At 40.2% G+C, this 24,905-nt stretch overlaps 1 long non-coding RNA gene across 2 annotated transcripts in view; it reads left to right on the top strand.

The window, feature by feature from the left end:
• LOC309438363 overlaps positions 1–24,905 on the top strand; it is a 118,563-nt gene that overhangs the window by 48,613 nt on the left and 45,045 nt on the right. The window contains exon 2 of one of the 2 annotated variants that reach the window (XR_014183773.1): positions 13,058–13,087. The exons of the other annotated variant lie outside the window; for it this stretch is intronic. This is a non-coding gene — a long non-coding RNA (uncharacterized lncRNA). The remainder of the gene's footprint in view (positions 1–13,057; positions 13,088–24,905) is intronic. 2 annotated transcript variants of the gene reach the window in all.

The raw sequence follows: 24,905 nt of genomic DNA, 5'->3' as shown, positions 1-24,905 counted from the left end.
CACTCCATCTGCAGCTCTGGAACTTGAGAACAGCAGCAAAAATGGCCAAGTAGCTTCCAGCTGAGTAAGCAAATTTTATACAGCAGCTTGTTTTAATAAAGCATTGCTTCTCTGAGACTGTATTCAGCTGTCATAGTTGTATCATCTGCTTCATATTCTGAGTAAACCTGAGGCCTTAGGCAGCTGGTTAACTAAGGCCAGAGAATACCCCATGTGCAAAAAAAGTCAATGGCACATTTCAGCATGCAACATGACAGGAAAAAATCGTCATAAAAAGCTGAAGACTTTTGTGAGAGATACATGTGTGTCTGATCTTTGGTTCAATGTTTCCCCCTCCTTTTTTAGGCATGTGGCATTCAGTTATGAGCACGGAATCGACCCATGTACCCACACTATCTGAATGGTTCCAGAAGATGTGGGAAATTCTATTGATGGAAAAGCTGATTCATACAATTCTCCCTACCCCGAAAGTACAACAAACAAAACTACTCCTGTACACAAGTATATTTGGAGTCTGTCCACTGAATATGCCAGGTGCTAACAAACAATACTTGTGGCCGTATTTTTATCAGGAAAACAAATGCAATATTAGAGAATAAAGCTCATGAAAAACAAAGCCCATAACACAGTGTGCTGCAATTAGATCAGCCATTAATACAGGTGACTGATAACTGTTACCCTTCTTCTTCCTTGAAGACGGACAGAAATGGTAGTAGATGTGCAGCTTGTTGAACTGATGGATCTGTTTTACTATAATTCAGGCTGAGATGCCAACAGTTCAAGTCGTCACAGGCCAGGCATACATCTGGAGATGCCTGTGCAGCTTTCCTCTTGTGTCCTGTACTGTGCACTGTAAGAGACAGGAGAGCACTGTGAAGATGAGGTTGTGATCCAGCACTGAGCACCCAAACCAGAGCTCATTGATCCTAACTGGTGGATTCCTATGGCCCTCAATGGATCCTGTAAACCTGGCTTTTTTTTTTTTTTTTTTTTTAAATTAGGTATCTAGATTTCTGATGACCCAGCACATTTAGAGATGAAGTAGCACAGGAAAGTAACTTTTCTCAATGCCTCTAGTTTGTGTGAAACAGAATATTAGCATTACCATGTAGGACAAGCTGAAACCATTACAAAGACATACAAAACTTACAGATGAAAATATACATGTAATGTAAAGATGTCAGCTCACTATTGCTTCATTCAATGGTCCAAACTTAATTTTTACATTATTTCTAAAATTATCAATGAGTAAGTGCCTGGTTCCCTGTGGTTGTCTGCATATCTGCCCAGTGTTTTTTATGGTAGCTGCTGTAAGACGAATCAAGAAGCTATTCCCCAGGAAGACCACAGCCTCCTCCCACCTGCTGTTGACATCCCCACCCATTTGGCTACAGGGCTAGGCAAGGGAAGGAAATGGTCTTGCACTACGTATGATGATGATATAGAGTACAGAGTGTCATAAATGAAAGAAGTGGTTTGCTGAAGGCTGAAGTTAGCCAAGGGTCTTTGGTTAACTCTGGCAGAAGCCACACTGGGTCTTCATCTGCATGTTACCCATAGGCAAAGGCAGCAGATGATAGGATCAGCTCAAAGCAGCAGTCTCTCTCCCACACTGTAACTGGATTAAAGCAAATTAATTTGACAGAAATAATTTAAAAAGCAGAAACTGTAGGAAAGGACTCCAGGTGACATTGTGTCTATGGAAATATTAGGACAAGTTTGCTCTTTGGTTGAAAAGCTTGCTTTAATCATCAATGGCAATGGTAAAGAGGTGATGGTCTTTTATTTTTTGACTGCACTTCTTTAACGAGATAAATGCTTAGCACTATTCCAGGTGTTGTAAGGTGTGAGTAACAGCAACATCAAGAATGGTGAAAACCAGCACCATTGTACATTTTAGGTAATGTGTAGAGCAGAGGTAATTTTTTAACTTATTAAAAATAATTTAGACACCACATTAATAATAATTTTTAAAACAGTGAAAACCTTAGTATTCAGTGAGATAAAAACAGAGTTTTGTGTGACACAGTTTGGTCTGGATTACAGAAGGAAGTTTAAGAATGCAGCTTCAGCTCCAGGGCCTAATAGGCTGTGAAAGAACAAGATGTGAAAGATATGTGTAAACAACATATGTGACAAATACCTTTGAGAAAGTTATTGCTCCTTCTCTTTTCCATGTCATTTGGAATGAAAAGACAGTCAAACAGCCTATTCTGTCGTGTTCACGTTTCTTAAATGTTTAGTCTTCCTGGTTAATCACTTTCTATAGTTTAATGGAAAGAAAAGCCCCAATATCTTGTTTTAAAAGCTTACATTTGCCATATCAAAGAACTCACAAAGTTAATGCCCAATTGCATCTTTCAGTCCAAATAGGATATTTCAGAGATTTGACAAAAAAGAGCAAACACCAAAATAGGCTCTGAAATGCTGCTCATGCTGAGACAACATTAGATAGGAAATGAAAGTTTAATGGTTCAAATAGGGAACATTTCTTCAGCTTCTGGGGTAAGACAGAGTTGCTCAGGAAGTGTGGCATTTTGCCAGAGCAGGGAGGCTCCAGGAACTGAAACAGAACAGCACTGGTGACCCTTCACTGCCTTCGACCAGCTGTTGGAGAGAAGGCAAGCGCTGGTGTGTGCACTGCTACGTGAAAGAGAAGAAACAAGGGTACATGGAAATTGTCACATCAGCGTTAGGCTGAGAATGTGTATATTCACTGGTGGGAATGTAATGTTATGGGGTTTTTTTGTTGTAGTTGTTTTTGTTTTTGTTTGTTTGTTTGTTTGTTTGTTTGTTTTCCCCACAAAGATCTTTTATAGGCTATATCTGCAATGATTTTTTTTCCATAGAATTCTACCTATATTTGTGCATTTTCCTGCAAAATACTGAGTCATTCTTATGTAGTCACAGAGAGTAAATATTGTAACTGGTGGAATCTGTCCTTTAAAATTACTTTAAAAGTTTAAAGGCATGCCCTGGAGAGTTGATTTATTTCTGTCCACCCTAACTAATGGAGAACTTAGACCAACGAAGGATCACATATGGTGGTTTATGTGTTTTGGGGACCCTAATGCTATTCACCCAGACAGGGTGAACTTCTCATTCCTGACTGGATCTGCGCTGTAAAGAGATCTGAACTGGGTGATAGAGACCAAGTACATAGTATAGATGACTCATTGTTGGATACCTGCTCTCCGTACTGGCTGAGTTGGAGGTAAGGCATTTGGGCTGCCTCTTTCTGTGCTACACACAGTCCATGGGCTGCAGGAAGCCCAAAAAGCAATGTGTTGTCTTGTTGGGCAGCCCAGAATCATCCTGGGTTGCTTGCTGCCTTCCTGAACATCACTGTACTAATGTACTTCTGCCTCTGGATTGCAGGGCCAGCCAAAAAAAAATAAATTCAAAGGTAGCTAAGAGGAAGAGGAAGTTTAAGCCCTGCACCCTGTCATGTTGCACATAGGTTCACAGGGCACATGAGGATGGGGATATTCCAGTTAGAGTAAAATAGGGAGAGCCAAATGTTCAGTGGAGAACACACGCTTGTTTGACTTGCACACTGCTGACACACAGTGGAGGGCTCCTCAGTGCCCTTTCTGAAATTCACTCCAGTCACCAGCAGGAAAAGAAAACAGCATTTTGAGTACAGAGGAGGCACTCAGCAACCCTAGAAGGAGCAGCAGCTGTTGAGCCAGCTACAGAGAGGGCTAACCAAAAAACACTGAAAGCTGAGATCAAATGGATGAGAATGGAGCAAAAAAGCAGCAGGAGACAACAAAAGCATGCAGCCCAACGGGCCATTATGAGCACAGTTCTCTATTAATCCAGAGTGACCTGGGCTTGGTGCTCGAATGGGCAGTTTTCTTCATTTTTACTGAGATATGCTCATTTATACCACTGAGAGATCCTGTTTTCAACATACTTTTACATGTAGAAAGTTATAACTATCCACTCTGCTATATAATTATCTTTTAGGAGGGGAAACAAAATAATTAAGCACTTCTTATCCATATTGCCTGGATAGGAATTATAGAGCATGGCCTTTTTTGAAACTCTTCTCACCTGTTTGGGCATGATGCTGCTAGCTTAAATGGATTTCCTTCTGTTTTGAAATAAGTCACGTGAGAGGATACTCCTAATGTTCTTGTCCAAATTTATAGTGCTACATCCTACCCTGGGAGTCAGGAGCGTTCGCTGTATTCTTCGGAGATATGTATTTGCAATTAGTCATCCATACAAGGGGACTGTTTAAGACAAGCCTTTCCCCTAAAGCAGTTAATTCTTCAAAATGAAAATAATCAGATAATGAGTTCATTTCCGATTTCACATTTAATGCCAAACCTTTTTGGATAAACAAGATATGCTGGCAGAGCTCTGCTCTCATTGTATGTTTTTTATTAACTAGGAAAGAGTTGATTCTTATCCTCTCTATCAGCTCAAATAAATTACATCTATTTTAGAATGAGAGACTTGTGCAAACTGGCTGGTTTCAATGCGGTAGCCCATCAGCCGGTCTGTGTAAACTGCACCCAGGCCCCACTAGCAAGAAGTGTAAAGCTCTGAAGACCCAGCTTGGGAATCTCCCACTCAATGGGAACTTTTACCACTGTAACTCATATGACCACAGCAGGAAAATAAGTAAGGCAGCAGAGAATCTCTCCCTGGCAACTTTACCAAACCACACAGGCCCAGCACCTGAGCTGCTGTGCTGTTTCTGTGGGCAGCATGGGTGCTGCCACATGGCTCCCTGCTGCTCCTGAGCTGGTCTTGGCACAGGATAGCAGATACCGCTAGGCATTTTGGAGTTGTGTTTTAAAGACGTTGTGGAGGGAGCTGAGAATACAACATAGCATGGGACCAATAAAAGTGTTAAATACTTTTTTTCCCTCCCTGGAGCTCAGCTTTGGTCAATGAACTTGCTGTGGTTCTACAGACCTGCCAAGGAGAAGAGAATCTGGCTCTGAGTCTGGGGCCCCTGAAGCTGTCAAAATCAACCCTTCTTTCCTGGCAGGAGGGGCTGAGAAGAGAGAACTTGAAAATATTTATTTGGAAGTCATGTTTATGACATATTCTATGTCAAAAGCAGTTAAAGAAGACTATTCTTAAGATGTCCAAAATTTTAGAAAGAGTTCAAAAGATTCACAATATTTTCATAATTTGAACATTGTAGTCTAAAATTCACAAGATGTCTCATTTCTCTTGTACAAATTATGTTCTTCCTATCTGTACACAAGGAACTTCAACATGTCATGAAGAGACCAGTCATTCATAAAGAAAAGCTGTCTTCCCTGTTGATCCTTTATATTAGCTTAGCGCTTAAGTTGATGGTGCTAGCTCCTGTGCAAACTGAGAGGTTAAAAACAACCTCTGCACTAAAGAGTTCCCAGTCTAAACATACAACAAAGAGTCAGGAGATAGAGACAGACAAGGAGGGAGCACAAGCACAGCTATATCGATCATCACAGCCCAGGCGGAGCAGTAATCACACAGCAGTTAAGGTTTTGAATGGTTATTGCAGAAAAGGAGCAGCTCAAAGTAAGATATTAAAGTTATTTTTATAGAAGTTTATATATTTTTTAAAAAACAGTGAGAAGCAGTGTCAGAGAAAACAGTTTATCTGAATCCAGGCTGCATTCTTAGGAAGTCATAACTGACCCTAGAAGTGTCAGATTCAGATATTTTTTTCTTACATACAAAATAACATCCATGACAATGGAGGGTGTAACAGAGATATATAGGTGCAGCCAGAAGATGACTTGGCTCTGCGAACTCTAGTCAACTCCTGTCTCTGGCAGCTTCGCTATGTATCTTTTGAGGACCCATTGAACAAAAGTCACCTGCACTTTTGCATGGGTACAGAGAAGAGGGAGCCTGGTGGCCACAAAATAAAGCAAATGAACATTGTGTTTTCTGGGAAAAACAGTGTATGTAGCATGGGCTCCAGACAGGAGAAGCTGGAGCATTAATAACGTGTGAGTAGAGACAGTCTCAGCAGTACAGCTCTTGCTGTCAAGAGAATAAAGGAGTGTCTCAAGACAATCCTTTCCAATCCTTTCCTTAGAGGGGGGAAGAGTGCAAATATTTTTCTTTCTGCTGTCATTCTGAGGATGAAGCCACCATTTGGATTTTCCTAAGCCAGTGTTTAGCTTTCAGATGACAGATATACAACAGTTCACAAGAACCTGGTTTCAGCCCTCACACATGTGCTAGTTAACAATTTCATGGCTAAGTTAAACACTAAGTAAATCTAAGCTGCTTAAATAAGAATTTGGCAAAGTAAAACCACTCCCCTGAAAAAAAACCTGAACAAGTAAAGATACGTATCTCTGCTATTTCCTTTTTAGGGACCTTCACAGATTGTTTTCTTTTCTTTTTCAGTAAAAGCTTGATTTGGAAACTTATTGTCCAGAGGCTGTATTTGCATAACAGCCAGTAGGGTCAACCTGCAAGGTCCTATGTTGAGGAAAAAATAACCTTCGGAGAAAAGGAAGACAATTTGCCCTGTTGTGAGTCATCAGGAGCTGTTGTGCTGAAGGAAGGAGGCAATCTTGAGGGAAAATCTGCTGGCATAGGTCTACTGCAGGGAAGAAACAGTGTTCTACTGTGCATGTGGTTTAATTAGGAGAACACTTAACAAATTTGGTATGTGCTCTGCTTTTGTGTTCTCAGAAGGCGATGATCCCTGGCAGATTGATAGTGACAGTTGTTAGCTGTAATGCTTCAAGGTTGCTTCAGCCACTTCAAGCCTTAAACCTAGTGTTTGTGTTTAGAGAAATTTGAATTTGGTTTGATATCTACCAGTTTTCCATACAAGCAATGACAGGCTTTGGGCCTGATGTAACATATCCTTAATCAAAAGGTGCCTTCTGTTTTCTCCTCTGAAATTTCTGGTTCTCACTTGCTGTTTCAGAGCTTGTTTTGTATTCTGTCTCCATGTACAGTAACTTTCATACTACGTGTTTTTTTCAGGGAAAAAAAGGCCATGGTAAGGGAATGTTCAGAAAAGCACCCAGCTTCTCTGCGGGGTCCTTTGAGGAACTCCACTGCAAGAAAACAGAAATGTTATACCTAAGTGGGGTGATATTTTTCTAAGGGGTCTTAATGCGTTACCATCTGGTTTGCTAGCCCATTTCAGCTGTGAAGGAATACTTGGTATGAGCAACCCATTCCATCAGATAGGAAGGTCAACAGATAGTATAACATTTTGTTGCCTTCTATGCCTCCATCACTCTAGGATACTTACACGTGAATTTTGAGTATGAACATCCCGTTTAGACTAGTCCACTGCCCGGTCTGAGGTCTGCCACACAGCAAACGTCTCCCTGCCCAGATTCAACCAAGAGGGCCCCAGCCTCCAGGAGAAATGGCTGAAGACCAACACCGCGACCTCCAACTGAAATGTGTAGCGCTGGTTTGTCCTTCAAGTGTGAAGCCAGTAAGGGCTTTCTACCACAGTTTTTGAACGTATTTCCAAGTATGGCAGGGTGCAGTGGCAGGCACATAATAGGGCTTTTGGCATGTATTATACTGTGCTCAACAACTCCACTCTCTGATCCAAACATGCCCACCAAAAATAACTTCAGTGAACAGCTTTTATTTTAATTATTCCAGTGTGGGACTCATGAAGTTTTGCCAACAATCTGGTTTGTAAAGCTTTTTGTATCCAAGCACAGAAACCCGTAGTGTAGTAGTTGATCCCCCACTGGGATTTTCCTGATCCAGTCACAGGTCTATTCTGCAACCTCATCTTTCTTTACCTTTCACTTGCTCTTAATGTTGTTTACTTCATCGACTCCTTGAAATCTCTCCCTTTCTTGGCTCCTGTGACTGTTCTTACTTAGCTATCGGCCCTAATTTTCTGTTTTGTCTTTCAGCTCCACATTTAATTGTTGGTGTTAGTTATTTGGGGGTTCCCAAGTAGTTCTGATATCTGCAGGGATCTCAGTGTATGTGGACTATCTTCTCCTCTCCCTTTCCACTCTCTGTCCAACCTACCACATGAGGTGTGTCCTGGTTTTGACTAGGGTAGAGTTAATTTTCTTCCTAGTAGCTGGTATAGTGCTGTGTTTTGGATTTAGAATGAGAATAATGTTGATAACACACTGATGTTTCAGTTTACACTAAACACTCAAGGACTTTTCGGCTTCTCACAGTGACCTGCCAGCAAAAAGGCGGGGAGTGCACAAAACGTTGAGAGGGAACACAGCTGCGACAGCTGACCCCAACTGACCAAAGGGGTGTTCCATACCATATGACATCATGTTCAGCATATAAATCCAAGGGAAGAAGAAGGAAGCAGGGGGGATGTTCAGAGTGATGGGGTTTGTTTTCCCAAGTAACCGTTACCTGTGATGGAGCCCAGCTTTCCCGGAGATGGCTGAACACCTGTCTGCCTACGGGAAGTAGTGAATGAATCCCTTGTTTCACTTTGCTTGTGTGTGCAGTTTTTCTTTTCCTGTTAAACTGCCTTTATTTCAACCCACAAGTTTTCTCAGTTTTACCCTTCTGATTCTGTCCCCCATCCTGCTGGAGGGGGTGGTGAACGAGCAGCTGTGAGAATAACCAAACAACTGCACTTTTGTCAATGACTTGCAAATTTGCCTTTTCCTACCTGATTTGTTTCCTTTTGTCACTAAATTTTTCTGTTTTCTTCCTCATCTGTCCCCTTCTTCCAACCTCCTTCCCTTCCTCCCGGTGTCGTAAATCATGAAGCAACCATAAGAAAAAGGAAGTCCCTTTGGGGGGCATCATCATCATCTGGTGAGATGGGCTGCTGGGTTCTGCAGAACACTTCCAGGCCCTGAGTGCGCTGACTATGGTGGTTCCTCCCTCTTCTCTATGTTGGACTACTTATTTAACCCTTCCTTCATCAAGCCCTAACTTGCTTTGTGGGGAAGCACATGCAATTTAGGACTGCAGTATTTAAGGACGTACTTACTGTTACTTTGTAAATAGCCTCAGACAGCAAATAAATTGGCCCTTTAAGAAGATCAAATATGAAATACAAAAACAAACACGAGTTGATATGATGTTCAGTATAGGTTAGGTTAATTTCCTAAGCATGCTAAAAGAAACAGCTTTAGAAGGAAGAGGAAGAACTTCTCTATATAACCTATAGCCTGATAGTTTTTGGCACTGGTGTGGATAACAGAGGTTCAGAGCCCTCCACACCTAAAGGGAACTGAGCCCAAATCCCCTGCAGTTTGAGGGAGTGCTCCTGTTGTGGAGTGATTGCGTCAAACAGGCCTGGCAGCATCAGCACTCACTTCTCTTACAGTTTTGGTGGAGGAGGGTGGAGATCCCTACCTTGAGATAGGCGACTGAATTCCAGAGAGGCTTCAACTAAGTCCATATCCTCCATGTATCCTAATGGCTAATTTGGGCAGCCCTTGTTCAGCCCTCTGTTTGGGGTGTCTGTATTCTCCCCTTCCCAGAGCTCTGGATCCCAGCACGCAGGCTCACTCCTAGCAGCCAGGAGCTGCAATTTTCAGCACTGTGGAGTCTAAACACTGCTTCTGTCCAGAAAAATTATTGCTTAGCTCTAGAGGGTCTTATGCTTGGTTACCTTGATGAGTGCTACTAATAATAGCAATATGGACAATATGAGGTTTATATGTAGCGTTCATATAGCTTTCACATGCCATCTGTTACAACATCTATAACAAAGTGCTTAAACTTATGAAGCAAAGCCAGGGGGAAGGTCTTTACACCAGCTAAGTATAGAGAAGACATACAGTTTTGTGGGAATCCCTTTGCCTTCAAGATATTTTCAAACTACTGCTTACTAGCATGCTAATCTGACTAAACCTGAAACACAATACCTAATACTGGTATTTTCATTTTGTCTCACATTTGGACTATACTCTGGTTCTGCTACCTTAAGTTTCTGTGTGTGTGTGCAGTGGAGAATATAAAATGGGGAATTTTCAAAGGTCTGGAGGTCCTTCAGTGTCAAATTACTTTTAAAATTCTACTTTAGCATTTCCACAAGGCCCCCAGATATTCTTGGCACTTTATGATAGTCCTTGCCCCAAAGCATTTAAAATGCATTTCAGATGTACCAAGAATAAAAAACTAAAAACAAGAAGAAAAAAAAAGAAAAGTAATCCAGGATACATTTAGAGGATCAGTGATTATTCAGTATTTTATATTTAAAGTTTGTCTGGAAGGACATTTCACTTTTAATTGGTGTGTAAAGCATGTTTCTTGAAGACAGATTTGAATTAGAGGAGGGTTTCACATGAAATTTGAATGCTTTTGAGAGAAAGAGTTGCAAACACTAGGCTTCATTATCAAATACAAATACTGGAAACAAAATGGTTCATTGATCCTCATTCTCATCAGTTTGTTTTTTCCAAATATACCAGTGCATTTTCCCATATGTGATTAAAAATATAGATAACCAAGAAACTTTTGTCTTATGTTAAGTGTGAAGAAAACAAAACAAAAAGCTCTGCTTTACAGTAAGCAGAGGGATGCTGCAATATTTGAGCAAGTATCAGCCAGCAGCTGTTTTTTTAAAAAAGTCTGAAATAATGAAAGAACTTCCACTTTAAAAATTTTAAACTTTTAAAAAATAACAACCATGGATCATTAGATTTGGTGTCTACTCACTGGAAAGTCACCAAATCTCACTTGTTTTGCTTGGGCCTCACTCAAACATAACCGGCCTCAAGCTAGTAAGCAAGCCAGCAAATGTCCTGGCTTGTAAAGAAATCTGATCCAAAACTGTAAACCGAGCCCAGCCTAAGAGCAGTGGTGAGGGGAAACATATGGAAAATTAATGACAGATAACAGAATGGTGGGACAGCCTTAAATAATAATAAAGAAAAAAAAAAGAGTATTTTTTTTTTTTAAGTTTGTAAGTTTTCACAGCAATTCCAGCTAATGGTCTTTTGAGTTAAGAAATTTACAGAGCAGCTGAGTGTTGCTCTTGCCGTTGCCAGAACCTAAGCTCCACAAATGGCTGCTGTGTTGTTCTTGCAGCCTGAAATTCCCCGTTGCACATTCTTAATTGATACCTGTAGCGGAATTGCTTTATAAGCTAGTTCAGCTGCAACAGCACTTTGGGAAATACAGTAATTGTGCTCCCACCTGTTTAAATAAATGGGAGCCTCAGGAAGAGGAGTGGATTGGAATTTGCTTGGGCTCAAACTGGGTATAATAGCAAAAGCCAGGCTGAGAACTGCAAGCCTGGCCAGGCACAAGGAGGAGGAGGCAAGGGCGGTGTGTGTGTTTTCTTTTTTCCTTTATGGACCTCCAGGCATTTTGCAAAGATGAGCTGCTTGTGGTATGATGTCGTGGATGGGGAAACAGTCCCAGGGACCTCATAGTTGTACAATCTTTCTCTGGTGGAGGGACTAGGTTTCACAATGGAAAGAATAATTTTGAAGAAAGCGGATGTATTTCTGAAAGACTCAAATCACATATTTATTTGGCTGATGCCCTGAGATGCTCACCTAAGGTATACCTTGAAATGTGGCACTACACACTAGTTATTTTGTAACAAGAGAAAAATTATATTTTTCTTCTTATTCATCCACTTTTGTTTTATTGAAGATCAGCTAAAATACTGACATTCTTCCTGCCTGGACCCTAAAATATCTCTCACTGCTACCCTCTTGTTTCTGAAGAACCACCTATTCACAGTGGGTGAGCATCAAGCTGCATTTATTGCTGAATAACTCAGGTGTCTTCATTTCTTATTACCTTGCCCAGCCCCCTGCATCGTTAACAAATCATGCAGTGCAGGGTGACCCAGGTGATTCTGTGTGGTAAGCTGATGCCTTTTGTGCTGAAGGTTTCCTGTACATTTGAGGAAAAACAGCAAGGACTGTACAGAGAAGGAATATCAAATGGAGGTCTCCATCTTTTTATTGCTAAATAACATACTATGGCTGCTGGTTTATTGTCTTTGTTTCCTGGTGAGTAACCTGTCAGGAGGGGCACAGCTTATGCTTTTGTGGCTGTAGCCTCCATCCAGGAGAAAACTTGTTTGTGTTGCTTAGTCTTAAGTTTGTCTCTTTTCCTTTCTTTTATAAGCTGGAACAAGGATGGTATGCTGTGATCCTTGCAAAACAATTCCCATTTCCAGGGAACATATGATAACAGTAGCTCAGCATTTAGATTATTCCCCATTCCTTGCTTGCATTTGTGGCTTGGAGTATTACACACTGTGTTATCAAGTGAAAAGTAAAGTGTCAACTGAAGTGGAGCAGCAGCAAAAAGTGTTTCATACATGGCTGTGATAGAAAAGTAGACCCTCAACTTGTCTGGGAGTAGCAGCACCACCAGATACATTTTTGTCTGCATCCATCCTGCTGCACATGAGCAAGTGTTGTTTTGCCCACTCAGAGACCCTTTAGGGCCAAAATTTAGCCAATTTACCAGGTCATTTGTGTGTTTAAAAGAAAATCTTGTTGTTCCATTCAATACACTTTTTTTCCTGAACCTGTTGCCTCCGTGCTAACACAGTGGCTTAGGGTCCTTCCCAGAAGAGCCTTGGGGGTCTCTGATGTCAGCTCTAAGCTTTCCTTGCTGGCTGCTCAGCTGAGAGAAGAAATTAACTTTACAGTAAAAGCTTTCCAGGTGATTTCTGCATCTGGGAAATATTTCCCAGGAATATACTGGGATCAGGGTGTCAACAAACTGGTGAATTCTGTAGCTTACATAAATAGATGATCATATTAAATCATCATAACAACTCATACTAACCATAAAAATGGATGGCTATAAAACAAAAAAAAAATGCTGAGTTGTGTAGGAAAAAATGAATGTGTAACACACAAATATATACCTTATATATACACATACATAGTGGTAGTAGTAATATCAGCAATGCAGTAGAAAACCTCTGCTCTGTGTGTGTGGGGGGGGGGTGTGATGTAACAGGCAGACTTCTTTTCCTGAGAATTAACTTTTAAACCACTTCACATGGCACAAAGACTGGGAATCAGTATCAGTAGGGAAGGAAAAAAGCAAGAAATGTTTAGAAATACCAATGTTTCCAAACATAAATATTTCCATTTCTGGTTTGATAAATCTGTTTAAATCCTTTCAGGTTCCTGTAGAGGAGTAAAACAGCCTAAAGGTAAGACTTATGATGTAAAAGAGTGTTTTTCTGTGACCTTGGCAAACCTATGAACTGACCAAAAGAGGTGATGGCTTCAGAGTGCACAGTGCATGTTTTGCTTTTCTAATGTCTAGAAGATTCAATACATCTGAAATATAACAAAAAAAATTTCCTGCAGGGCAGTAGAGAAGTCCTACTGACAAGAGGGAGCTGTATTCTTTTCTCATCACCTCATAAACAGCGGGGTTCTGACTGAGGATGTTAGGTAATGCTTGCCATATAGAGAACTCAAAGGGGGTATTACTTTCCTTGTATAACCCTTTGAGATCTGAAGCAGTATTGTTTAACAAAGCATATTGTTTTCCCCTCTTGCTTTTACTGAGCTTTGATGCTGATTTTAGAACTTGACAGCTGTGTTTAAACTTGTCTTACATCTCTCATACAGAGGAGGGGAAAATATAGGTGTTTGGGGCAGCAGGCAACATAAACTGTGTGGAGGGGATATGGAGAGCAGGGGGCGTGTAGAAGAGAAGGCATGATTTGCCTTGGGATATCATGAAGTAGGTCCAAAATGATGAACTTCTAGCCATCCTCCTTTTGGGAGACTCCTTAGAACTAAATGGGTTGCTGGTCCCTTATGTCTGGCCAAGGAGAACTGGGTGCCTCAGAAAGGGACTCATCACCACTTAACACCATTGTAGAAAGGTGAGAAGTCTGGCTAAGCACCCTGCTTCAGAAGGATTCCTATATTTGCTTGAGACTGTGATCCAGAAAACCTAGAGACCCACAGGACTGGTTGGTCTTCCCTATAGTGCTCTTCATTATGACAGTATTTAGGTATGAGTATTTTGTGTGGCAAAATAATTAGGGTGAAACAAAATATCTGTTATTAATAGACTCTGAAAAATGTCAGAACTTGTTACAGCTATTGTAATAATGGAAATGAGAAGAAACTTTTTAGCATTACTTTAAAATCTGTAGTATCAATCAAACTAAAGTCATTCTTGTAGAACATTTGGCTGCTAACCTGTTTAAATTCATCCTTTATGGCATAAAGGGAGGTGTGAAGTGTTCACATTTGTACAATAGCTGAGTTTTTCAGATGGCCCATCTTTGAATAATTATTAATACCTTGTTCAATGTCTGAAACCTGTGATATTCCACCATTTCTACAGATACCTGAGGAGAATGTCTTTACATAAGTCATTGGGACTGCACACATGGAAACAGGGATTGGGGCCAAAACAGAAAAAGAGAAGGAATCAAGGGACATTCAAAACTCTAACAAAATAGAAGTCAGACAGACTCCTATTCAAGGCCAGAATAGCTCTTTTCTCTTCATTGTCCTGTCTAATGATAGAAGACCTAAGAATATTCATTCTTCTCAACTTCTGTAAGACGCCATTCAAACAAGCGCTCTTAATGAATTGTGTGTCACAACACTGTTTGTTTGTGTTTAGGGTGGGTTTTTTTTGGAAGAATGACATTTCCATGGCGTTGGATTAAGTCATAACACTCTCAGGAGAGGTCTCCAGAGTTTCGTCAAGATTTTATCTAAAGGGAGACACAAAACCCCAGGTCCCTTTGCATGTTTCTCTCTGTGCTGTTTATGTACATTCTTGTTTCCAAGCCGAAGTGAATCTTACCAGCACAGAGCCTTTGTAGCAACTTCTCTGTAGGAAGGCCACCTTCCCAGACCGTGAACATGTCTGTTCTGTAAATAGACTTCCCCCACTCTGACATGGGATGTCTTCACCTTTGTTTTCTCACCTTCTTTTCAGAATTTGTTTGCCTTTGGCAGTTGAAGGGTGGGGTGTGATGAGCAATCCTTGCCACCCATTGCATACACTTTGAATTAATTTTTAACTGGCTATCAGAAGCAAGGATAATTTAACGATTACCACTGTTAACCATTTCATGAATGATCAGTTTAGCAGGAATGGAAAATCCATATACTTTTAAGCAAATATAATATTGGCTGTCAGTGTTTGATATTGTGTCCTCTAAAAATTGAAATTAGCAGTTCATAGGCCTTACTTGGGCACTGAGCACAGACCCTGTATTTATTCTCATAGAACAAAATGTGCTACAGGATTGACACTTCTAAGCTGTCAAACAAATATCCCCATAGCTTAGCCCCCAATTTTGGGTCATTTTAGAGAAGAAAAATCTAAAAGTTCTTCAAGTATTTCACAATAATTGAGAGCCAAACCCAAATTTCATTGCTTTCAGTGTTCTTCAGTTCCAAACCACCGTGTCTGGTGGAAATGTCTGGAATGTGGAGTATTGTATTTAAAAATAAAGAAAAACAACACTTAATAGCCATTCTATCATTTAGCTAAACAAAATCCGCTACCCGCACCATGCTGGAAGTGGGGAGTGGTGAGGATGGGAGAAACGGAGGGAAAAAAATAGAAGTAAAACTGTGTATACAGTGACCAGAATTAATCACTTTGGGGTTTGGAATAAATATGAAAATATAAATTAAACAGAACTGCCTTTATTCTCTAAAACACTTAAAATACTAGTTACAGAATTCAGAGGGTCCAGTGTTTATTTCCAAAGAAAACTTCATGAAGGCCAGGAAGCCACTTGTGCTTGGTTACCCTTACACTAAGGATCAAAGCAGAAAAGGATCTCATTTTCATACATAACTTTGAAGTGTTTTATAAAGAAAGTCAGAAAACGGATCTTAAGAGTAGTTCTTATTAGGCTTATTGGATCAGAAAAATTACTAAGAAAAAGATAATGTCTCTTTTTTTGGAAGATGTAACAGAACTGTATTCTCCAGCAAACTTCTTCATCTGTCTCTTGTAATTTTCAGTTTGTAAAGACCAAGAAAGAGTGGGACAGGTTTTTTTATTCCCTTGGGATCATATTTTTTCCTCTGCTCTCATAAACCTTCCATATGCTTCTATATCCATGTCTTGTTTTAAATTTTAGTGAAGGTTTTTATTTGGAGCCTCATAAAATTCTAATTTATTGCAGCTTCTTTTTATACAATGGAGGGGGGAGGAGGGAAGTACTGAGATAGCATGTGCAAGGCAGCCCCAAGGAATGCGTTTGTGCATTTAAAGCATTGGTCAGTTTATCAGCCCCTGCTTCAGTTATTGGCAAATACTTGCTCTCTAACCTATGCTCATGGTATTCTCACTGTTTGTGTAGAAAGGTTAAGTGACTATCTAGGTGTGCTAATATACATTTATTTTGGAAAGTACAGAATTCAAGTGCCAAACTCTTCAAACAGTTGAATAGGCCATACTGATGCATAATGTGTATACTGAGAGATGGTGAGGAGAACCTGCCCTCCCAATGTGCCACATCTGGCACTGCTTGGTAATAGTGTCTCATGCATTTTTGTGCATTATGATATTTGAATTTTACTTAAATTGGGAACAGGAATGTCAGCTTATTGAGTAGCTGCTAGTTTCAGCAGCATAAAGGAAAGGCATAGTCTTTCCTCTTGTAGGGCAGAAGCCAGAGCAGAAGGTCCCAAGATGCCAAATGAGCATACCAAAGTCAACCTCAAGAGAGGTCTCAGGAAAACCCAAGAGCACAATGAACTCCCAGGTCTACCCGCTTCTTGTGCACATGGACTCTTGCATGCAAAAGGACATCAAGGGATAGCAGTTTGGGCATGCATTTGGGAAACAGAGCACTGAGTGTACCTGAATGTACGTGGGCACATGCATCACTTGTTTTGCATTTTTACATTTGCTCTTCAGTTAAATAGCAGAACTGGTCTACAAACTCATATCCTTCTGCTTAAGTAACACTGTCTCTTTTTCAGTCAGCAAACTTGTCTATATACACAGCACAGAGAGGGAGAATCAGGTGGAAGAGTGTCCTTTCTAAATGGTGTGTTAGTCCTAATTGGCCTGTCATGGACTGACTTCCACAGTGCACATCATTTGCTGAATACTCATAAGAAATACCCTCCAAGACAGCAGTGGTACATCCCTCTGGATGACACTGTTGACAGCTGGCCCTTTCTTAGGTGAGGAGCAGAGGGTTTGCCTCTGAGGGAACAGGAATACTTCCAGGCTTACCTGTGATACCTCCTTCTGCTCTGTTCAGAATTGGATCAACCACTTCTCATTCCGATCCAGAAAATCAGAACAAGACTAGAAATCTTGTTCTAGAGCAAGATTTCTACGCAAGCGAATAAAGTGTATTTCCTATGCAGTGGCAGCATAGTAGTCTTGTTTGTTTGTTTGTTTGTTTGAGTTTTTTTTCCCTCCATTTCCACTATTAAGCTGACCAAATTAAATCAAAACTTCAATTAGTGAAGAATCTGGGCACTAATGTCTTACTGTGGTTCGAGGTTTTGAGTAGCTGAAGTTTAAAAATTCAGGTAGTCACTAACTTCAAGGGAACGAGAACATCTTGTTCAGCAAAGAACCACATCACTTTTACATAACAACATGATGGACTGAAACAATCTGTAAAAATAAATGTCCAGAGTAATGGCATATTGCACCAGTACAACCTATATAGAAGGTACTATCAGGTAAAACAACAAGTTTGAGAATTCTGTGCAAACAGCTTATATGCTTTCGCATATGTTGTATGTCTGATAGACATTTAAACATATGTACAGCCCCATGCAGGTATTCTCTGAATATGTTCTTCTTTGTCAACCACTTCCCACTCTAGGTATGTTATTGTATACATTAAGGCATGTCAGTAATACAACACTCATGTTGTTTAAATGTTTGGAGGGAACACTCTCCTGGAAAACATCAACTTGAGCATTGAAAGAGAAATCCAAGTCCTGTAGCACATTTGAAATCTGTTCTTGCAGAGGCCGTAAGGAAGCATGAGAGAAACTTTGCTGGAGAGAAACTGCTGGGCACTGAACTTTTTTTTCCCCCTCTAAATATAACATAGATTAGGCTTTTAACTGCCTTTTCTCCATAATAGCTACTTAACCCTGTTCACTAACATTAAGGAAAAAAAAAAAAGAAAATTCCAAGCAAAATTCCTATTCAGAGTAAAAAACATAAATTAAAACGAAGTGCGCAATGCAGGCCCTTTTCTTCCCTTCCTGTTTTGTTTGGTGTTTTCTAGCTCTGCTTTTTGGACAGCTGAATGGGGGCTGGGAAAGTGTTTACAATATTTTCACATGATTGAGATGGCAGAGTTCTTGCACTCACTGAAAGGCCTTCTGTTTTCAGATGGCATTGAAAGTTTACCGTCTTTCCAGACAAAAGGAAGAGAGCCCGTTGCCAGCGGATGAGTAATGGGCATGGCCTCCGCACAATACCTCCTATCCAGTCCTAAATCTACATGGTGTTCTTAGGCTTCCCGGCTTCTCCAAAGCAACCTTTGTCTCTGCTCTGGGAGACCAAAACTGCTCGTTGGGCGAGTGGGGATGCAGCCAAGAGGGGAAGGCTCAGTGACAACAGTTGCTCAGTGCTCTCTGCCCAGTATCTGCCTTCTTACTCTGTTACTATAATAGTTGGAAACCCATCAACAATTGGACATCTTCTATACAAATATGTTGTGGACCATCTGTATAGTTTTCAGTTCCAGAAGATTCCAGTAACTCACTAAGTTTTAATACTTTTTTCTTTTTTTTGGTTAATCTGATGGGCTGCCGTGAGATAAGTGGTTAAAACAAAAGGCTGCCATAATTACTTCAGAGCTAAAACTGCACAGAAGTTGCCAATTCCTTTATTTGTTTTCTTACAAGCAAATCAAAGCAAGCATTTTTCACTGTTAATAATTTTAATAATTTTAAGGTTCTATTAAGTAGTCTTTTTTTTTTTTTTAATGAGAAAAATATTTTGGCAAAAATCATTGCTAACATAGTCCTAAAAAATATTAGAAAAGATTATTCTAAAGTTTTTTCCAGGAAATCTGTGTGTTCGTTGGCGTTATAGAGACCAGTAGGTAATTTGTTTTCTTGTTTCTCTTATAAAATTTCCTAGAGCTTGTCTGTTTGGAATTTATCTATATGCATATATGTAAATGTAGACTACACGTGTGTTAAGGCTTGTATGTGTGTGTGTGTACGTCTCTCTGTCTACCTGCCTAAAAGAACCTGCATTTCATCTTATGTACTAAAGTGAACTACAAAGAGCTTTCTAAGAATTAACTAAGCATCCATTAACTACACTTGATTTTGACCATGTGCTCAGATAACAATTGTCAATATTAAGTTGTTATTCTTTCATACTAATTTGATGTTCACCGATTTATTGTTGTCAGAAAAATAAAAGCAAAGATATAGGAGACGTTGGATTTCTTAAGGGCTGGTGGTAGCTGGTATCAGCAGTTTGCTGATTAACCTGTAGTAACCTGTAGTGCTGGCAGTCCGGGGTATACAAAAAATGCATTAAGGTTGTTAGCAAAACTATTTTCTAAATTACCTGAGTAGAGCCTTCAAGGTAACTAATTCTGTTCTTTGGACTTTTTTGAGGAGTTAACTGTTTAAAACAGCATTAAAATAATGTGGCTTCATTTCCTCTGTTGAAAGAGCAAATCAGCTGAAACTTGGACTTTTTTGCTGAAAGTGGGGGGAAGTTAAGTTTTTCTTTTAAAGAGCCTGACCATACACATTCCGCTCTGGTGCCTTTAAAGGGGACTTCCCGATTTTAAATGCCCTTGAGCACAGAAATACCAACACCTCTTAATTGTTTAATATAGTGCAGCTTAAAACATTTACAGAAGTGCTTTCCAAGTATTTCACTGTTCCAGGTGTTTGGTCCTGCACCTCCTAAAATAATAGGCTATTTCCCCTCGGTTTCCACATGCTTGGTGCCACAAGGAGACATATGCTCTGTATCAAGGGAAGGGGAAGTGAGGGAAGTAAGTGGGACTGCCTGACTTGCGGCACACATAGAACTCTCTGTCTTGTGTCACTCAGTTTGTTAAGAATGAGAAAATAACACGACTTGTGCTTGGACTCTAAGATCCAAGGAGAAAAATATCATACTGTTGAGCATTTGAATGTCACTCTTCACAAAGACCCCCTATAACCGTGTCCTCTAAGCAGCATCACAAAATGAATAATAATTCTAGCAACTGGCAGTGCTGAACATAAATCAGTCCACGATACAGCCATCTTGCAGCCCTCTTAAAGCCACGCTCCAAACTGCATTTGTTGTTTCACGGAGGTGACGTGAAGCCGAAGTCTGATGTTTGTCATGTGCAAACAAGATTCAGACTGAGGAAAAAGAAATATTCTGAAATAAACATGACACCGTATTTTGGTTCAGTGGGGGCAAAGTGAGATACACCAATTTACTTGGCCTATGCTTAGCTGATTTATTTTTCAACTTTAGCCAAAATGAACTGAGACTTTTTCCCACTCGAGAAATAAACCCCTTAATACAGAGCACTTAGAGCTCCCTGGGCTCCCATGAGACTCTTCTCTGACATAACAGGACCCGAGCTACTCTGTCAATCTTACTGTCACATTGTACCTCTGCTAAGAGTCTCAGATGCCACTTGCACACAAGCTGTGCACTTCAGACATCCACATGCCACGATCACGGGTAACCTGAGCACACCAGGGTTCAGTGCATGGGCACTGAGTGAAACTGGGCATTTAAAGTGACTTGTCTGGAAAATACCTGCTCAAAAAGTCCACCTTCTCCTTCTTGAAAACCCACCCTACTGTGCAAATGCAAGCTAACACTGATGGTTTAAAGAGTTGGGGTCTCAGGCTCTTCTCCTATTAACTCCCTTTAAGGGAGCAGCAGCTGGACACAGTTTCCAGTAAGGATCTGGAGGGAGGGTGGCTCTGGTTGACCCGAGGGAGTAGATAATGCAAAGTTAAACAATTCTGTGAGAGCAGAGAACTGAATCTTTCCGCGGCTGCAGTATCAATCATGCACTTCCCCACTACGTTCCCTGCCGTCCCTTTGAACCCACGTCTCCCATGTGACAGAGCAGTGATCTGGCTGCTGAGCCACTAGACTAATATTGTTCTTTTAATCTTACAAAAATGTGTTATAAAAGAGTTTGATTCACATGAGAAATTAAGTATAAGGTCTGTCCTCATAAAGACATTATACCATGAATGCTCTCTTTCTGCTGGTTGCAAGAATAGGTGGCTCAAGGGTGAAAGGGTAGCATTTACATTTAAATACACCTATTGGAATCACACAAACAGAAGGCTAAAACTACTGCTCCCTCTCTGAATGCTTTTAGAGTTTGCTGCTTTTTTTACACAGCAGCATATTTTTTTTTTTTTTTTACATAATCAAAAATGGGAAACGAGATCCTTAAGATCCCATAAAATAAAACAAAGAAGGTCTTTGTGCCAGCAGGATAAATGGAAGAACCTTTTCAAAGTAATTATTTTACTTTTTGTCTGGATGTGCTGCTCAGTATGTGGAATCCAGATATGAGCCCAAGCTTTCTCTGCTGTTAACCTAACTGGTAGTGCTGGCTGGGTGTGATGCTGTTTACATTTCCCAGAGAAAGTGAAATGCACTTTTTTGTCTGTGTGTGTCTGCCAAACCCAGATTTACCCCGAGATAAACCTGAAAGCTCCTTACCACCTGGAGAAAACAGAAACTGAAAGATGGTGGAAAGAGCACTGGGTGCCAGGGTGCAAGCTCAGTGAAACTCTAAACGCACCCACTTGAGCCAGGCCAGGGCTTCTTCCCTTTCCCTTTCTGCCATCTTCGTCCCATCCCTGCAGTGACAGAAGCTTATGAGCTGGAGTTGTAAAACTCTGGGATTGCCTTTGGTCTTTGGGACATCTCATTGAATTAAAAAAAAAAAAAAAAAAAAGAAAAAGAAAAAAAAGAGAAACAAACAAACCCCAAAACAACAACAAAAAACCAACCACTCTTTTATGTCTTTTTTATCACAATTTTCCACCACCCAAACAAGGGCCAAAACCAAACAGCATAAATAAATGCCTTCAAATCACAGTGTAGCTGTAAAACAGAAATCAGGAGCTGCATTCTCAACAATTTTTTTTGCACACAGTCCAATTTCTTTTAAATTAACACATAATATATATATAATAACACTAATCATTAAATATTTTCCAAATGCCTCTGAACAGTGAAGAACTTCAAATCCAGATCTGGATGTGGCAGCTTCTTAATATCTAATTAATATTTTTACCTTTGAATTTGTATGTAAAAACTGCTATCTTAATACATTCTAACCTTGGATAGTGGTGAATCTTAAGGTATTTTTTACAAACTTAATTAAATGATATGGACTTTAGAATGGCTTCTAAGTGGAGTGAAATGATCAGATCTTCAAAATGTACACGAAGAAAGAAGAAGGGAAGAAGTCTGTATCTCCATGTTCAGTAGCCCTCTATGGGTCTTTTTTGACGAGTACATCTAATTGTATTTTGTTTGGATTTTTACTAGTTGTAGCCTTTAAAACATTGTGTGTCTGTGTAAAACAAAACAGCACATCCCTTAATCTTCCTAGTCTAGCATGTCTTAATTTTCCTAGTATGTTTTCCTGGCTTTTAATTTATGAGAAATGTTGCATAATTATTCCCTGTATACTTTCTTCATTTTTTCCATAATTTTATGTCAACTACTCATCAGTCATCTTTCTTTCTGAACCAAGGAATCCCCTACAACCTAAACTCTCCATGTAGAGAAGCTTTTTTACACATCAAACAAAGCCTATTTTTAAAAAGCAGAGGGGATAGTAGATGTTATGAGGTTCTGGTTCCTGGCCTCACTTTCCTGTTTTCCATTATAATGTAACATAAAATATAAAGTTATTCCTAAGAACAAGGACCAGAATCCTATAGCTGCCAACTACCACTGCCTCATAGGTAATGATCTCTCTTGTTTCCTTGGTGGATACTTAAGTGTTTCTGGGGAAATGTCATGGGAACTTCCAGGTCAAAGAAGGAAGCCTGTAGTTTCTTTCAGATTTTCGTATCATTAGACTGTGTGGGCAGAAGATGGTCCAGATTGCTGTTTGAGATTAGAATCAAGACACCTTTGTTTCAGCTCAGGTAATGTTATTGGACATCAGCCAAGAAGTTTATGTTATAAGTTTAGTATCATTAAGTTATATCAAGTATAGTTCAAGTACAATCAAATAGTCATTTCCTAGCTTGAGACTTTCGTTTCACACTCTGAATGAATAAATTATAGCCTGACCAAACAGAGGCTGTGAGACAAATGCAAGCTCTACTTAGAGGTTAACAATCTGATTTCTCTCTCATACCAGTTTTACGGTCATTTAGTTCCATTGACTTTGGTGGAATGAGTCCTGATTTACAGCATTGCTTCAGAGCAGGTTTAAAGCTGTGTTATACAATAGCAATGCTGGTGCCAGGTCTTTGGGAGCAAAGAGTGTTTGCATTGTCCATGCCACAGCTCTGAGCCCCTTAATAAATTTTTTATTAATTTTTGATCCAGAGAGAACAGATTTTTAAGAAATTATTTAGATTTATCATTTGTTGCCTTTTAGGATTTAATATCAATTGTGTTTGGGGTTTTTTTTCAGTGATTTGTCATTTACCAAGGTAATCCTAGGGAGTCAAATCATATAGGTTAGAGGTTTACAGGGTCTGTATTTGTGTGCATTTTCAGTTGAAACAGACACCCTTAACCTGAAATTAAATCTCAAAAATGTTGTCGAATTTAAAAACAAAATCCCAACAACAAAACAGATAGAATTAGTTATTGTAGAAACTACTTGGAAATCAGTTTACTTCCTGTTACCTCTCCGAAGTGTGATTTTAAGTTTGCACACAATAGACTACCATTTCTTCGGAGTTTGACATGTGCCAGCACAGGAGGCCTTCTGTACTGATTCTTACCTCATATTGACTTCCCAATGTAGAGCTGACAGGGGAAAACATCTGAGTGAATGCATCTGCATTCTTAGCTGGACTCACGTTGACAGAAAATATTTGTATCATGGGAAAGCTAAGCAAGCCAAATACGATAAACTTTCAGCCCACTTCACTGCTGGTCGATAGAACTATGCGCGCTGGAGATCTCCTTTAGGAATCCTCGTGTGCGCTGAAGATAGGGAAAAGCATGTGTACTTTTGATGTCTCTCTGATGTGTCTCTTAAATTGCCAGAGCTCACCTTTTGCAGTCCTTAGTGGCTGGTCTGTCACTGGGCAGCTGTAGAAGGATCTTATCTTCTTTATGAGCCAGTCCTTATCTTGTCCAGTGCAACGGCTATGTTCTTTGGAGAAGAGATCAGCTAGCCCTCTCCCTTCTCTTTCCCCATAAAATAGTCTGAAGCAGGGCAGAAGCATCAGAAGTGCAGTGTGGCAGTGAAAAGAAGGATTTGTTTCTGGAGAGATGTCATTTTTTCTCAGTTGCCAGCTGCAGAAACTTGAAACTAATGATCTTTTCAGATCTCGTAGGCAAGTTGGGCCCAGGACTCATGTTTGTGTTGTAATGATTTGATATTGTGTTAAGAGTATTTGTAGGAGGAATAACGTTTTGCAACATCATACTGAGGACAAGAATAAATAAAACCATATTGCCTTGTCTCCCCCAAAAAAACTTCCATCATGGTTATTAATCTGATTGATCTTGGGGGCTTCAAGGCCTCTACAGATGTCAGGGTTAGTGCAAGACAGACTTTGCTGAAGGAACCAGTTGGCTGTGGTCCCAACTCTTTACTTCTCTTTCTTTCCCATCCTGCAAAATCCTGACTTTTAGGGACGGGATCAAAATTTGTTCATGTGTGCCTGGCTGGCTGGGAGGGAGCCACATAGCTGTGGTCTGCTTGCTCAACATTAGCTGTGCTGCCCCAGTACGAAAGCAAGCGTGAAGGGTAGATTCTCCCTGACTTCTGTGGGATCTGGAGCGGGCCCATGAGGAATGCTACTGTTTTCAGCACTTCCCTTGGTCTGCCTGAGACCAGG

This window comes from Streptopelia decaocto (assembly GCF_964273445.1).
Source record: "Streptopelia decaocto genome assembly, chromosome: 3".
Taxonomy (NCBI): Eukaryota; Metazoa; Chordata; class Aves; order Columbiformes; family Columbidae; genus Streptopelia; species Streptopelia decaocto.
This window is presented reverse-complemented; position numbering and strand designations above follow the sequence as displayed.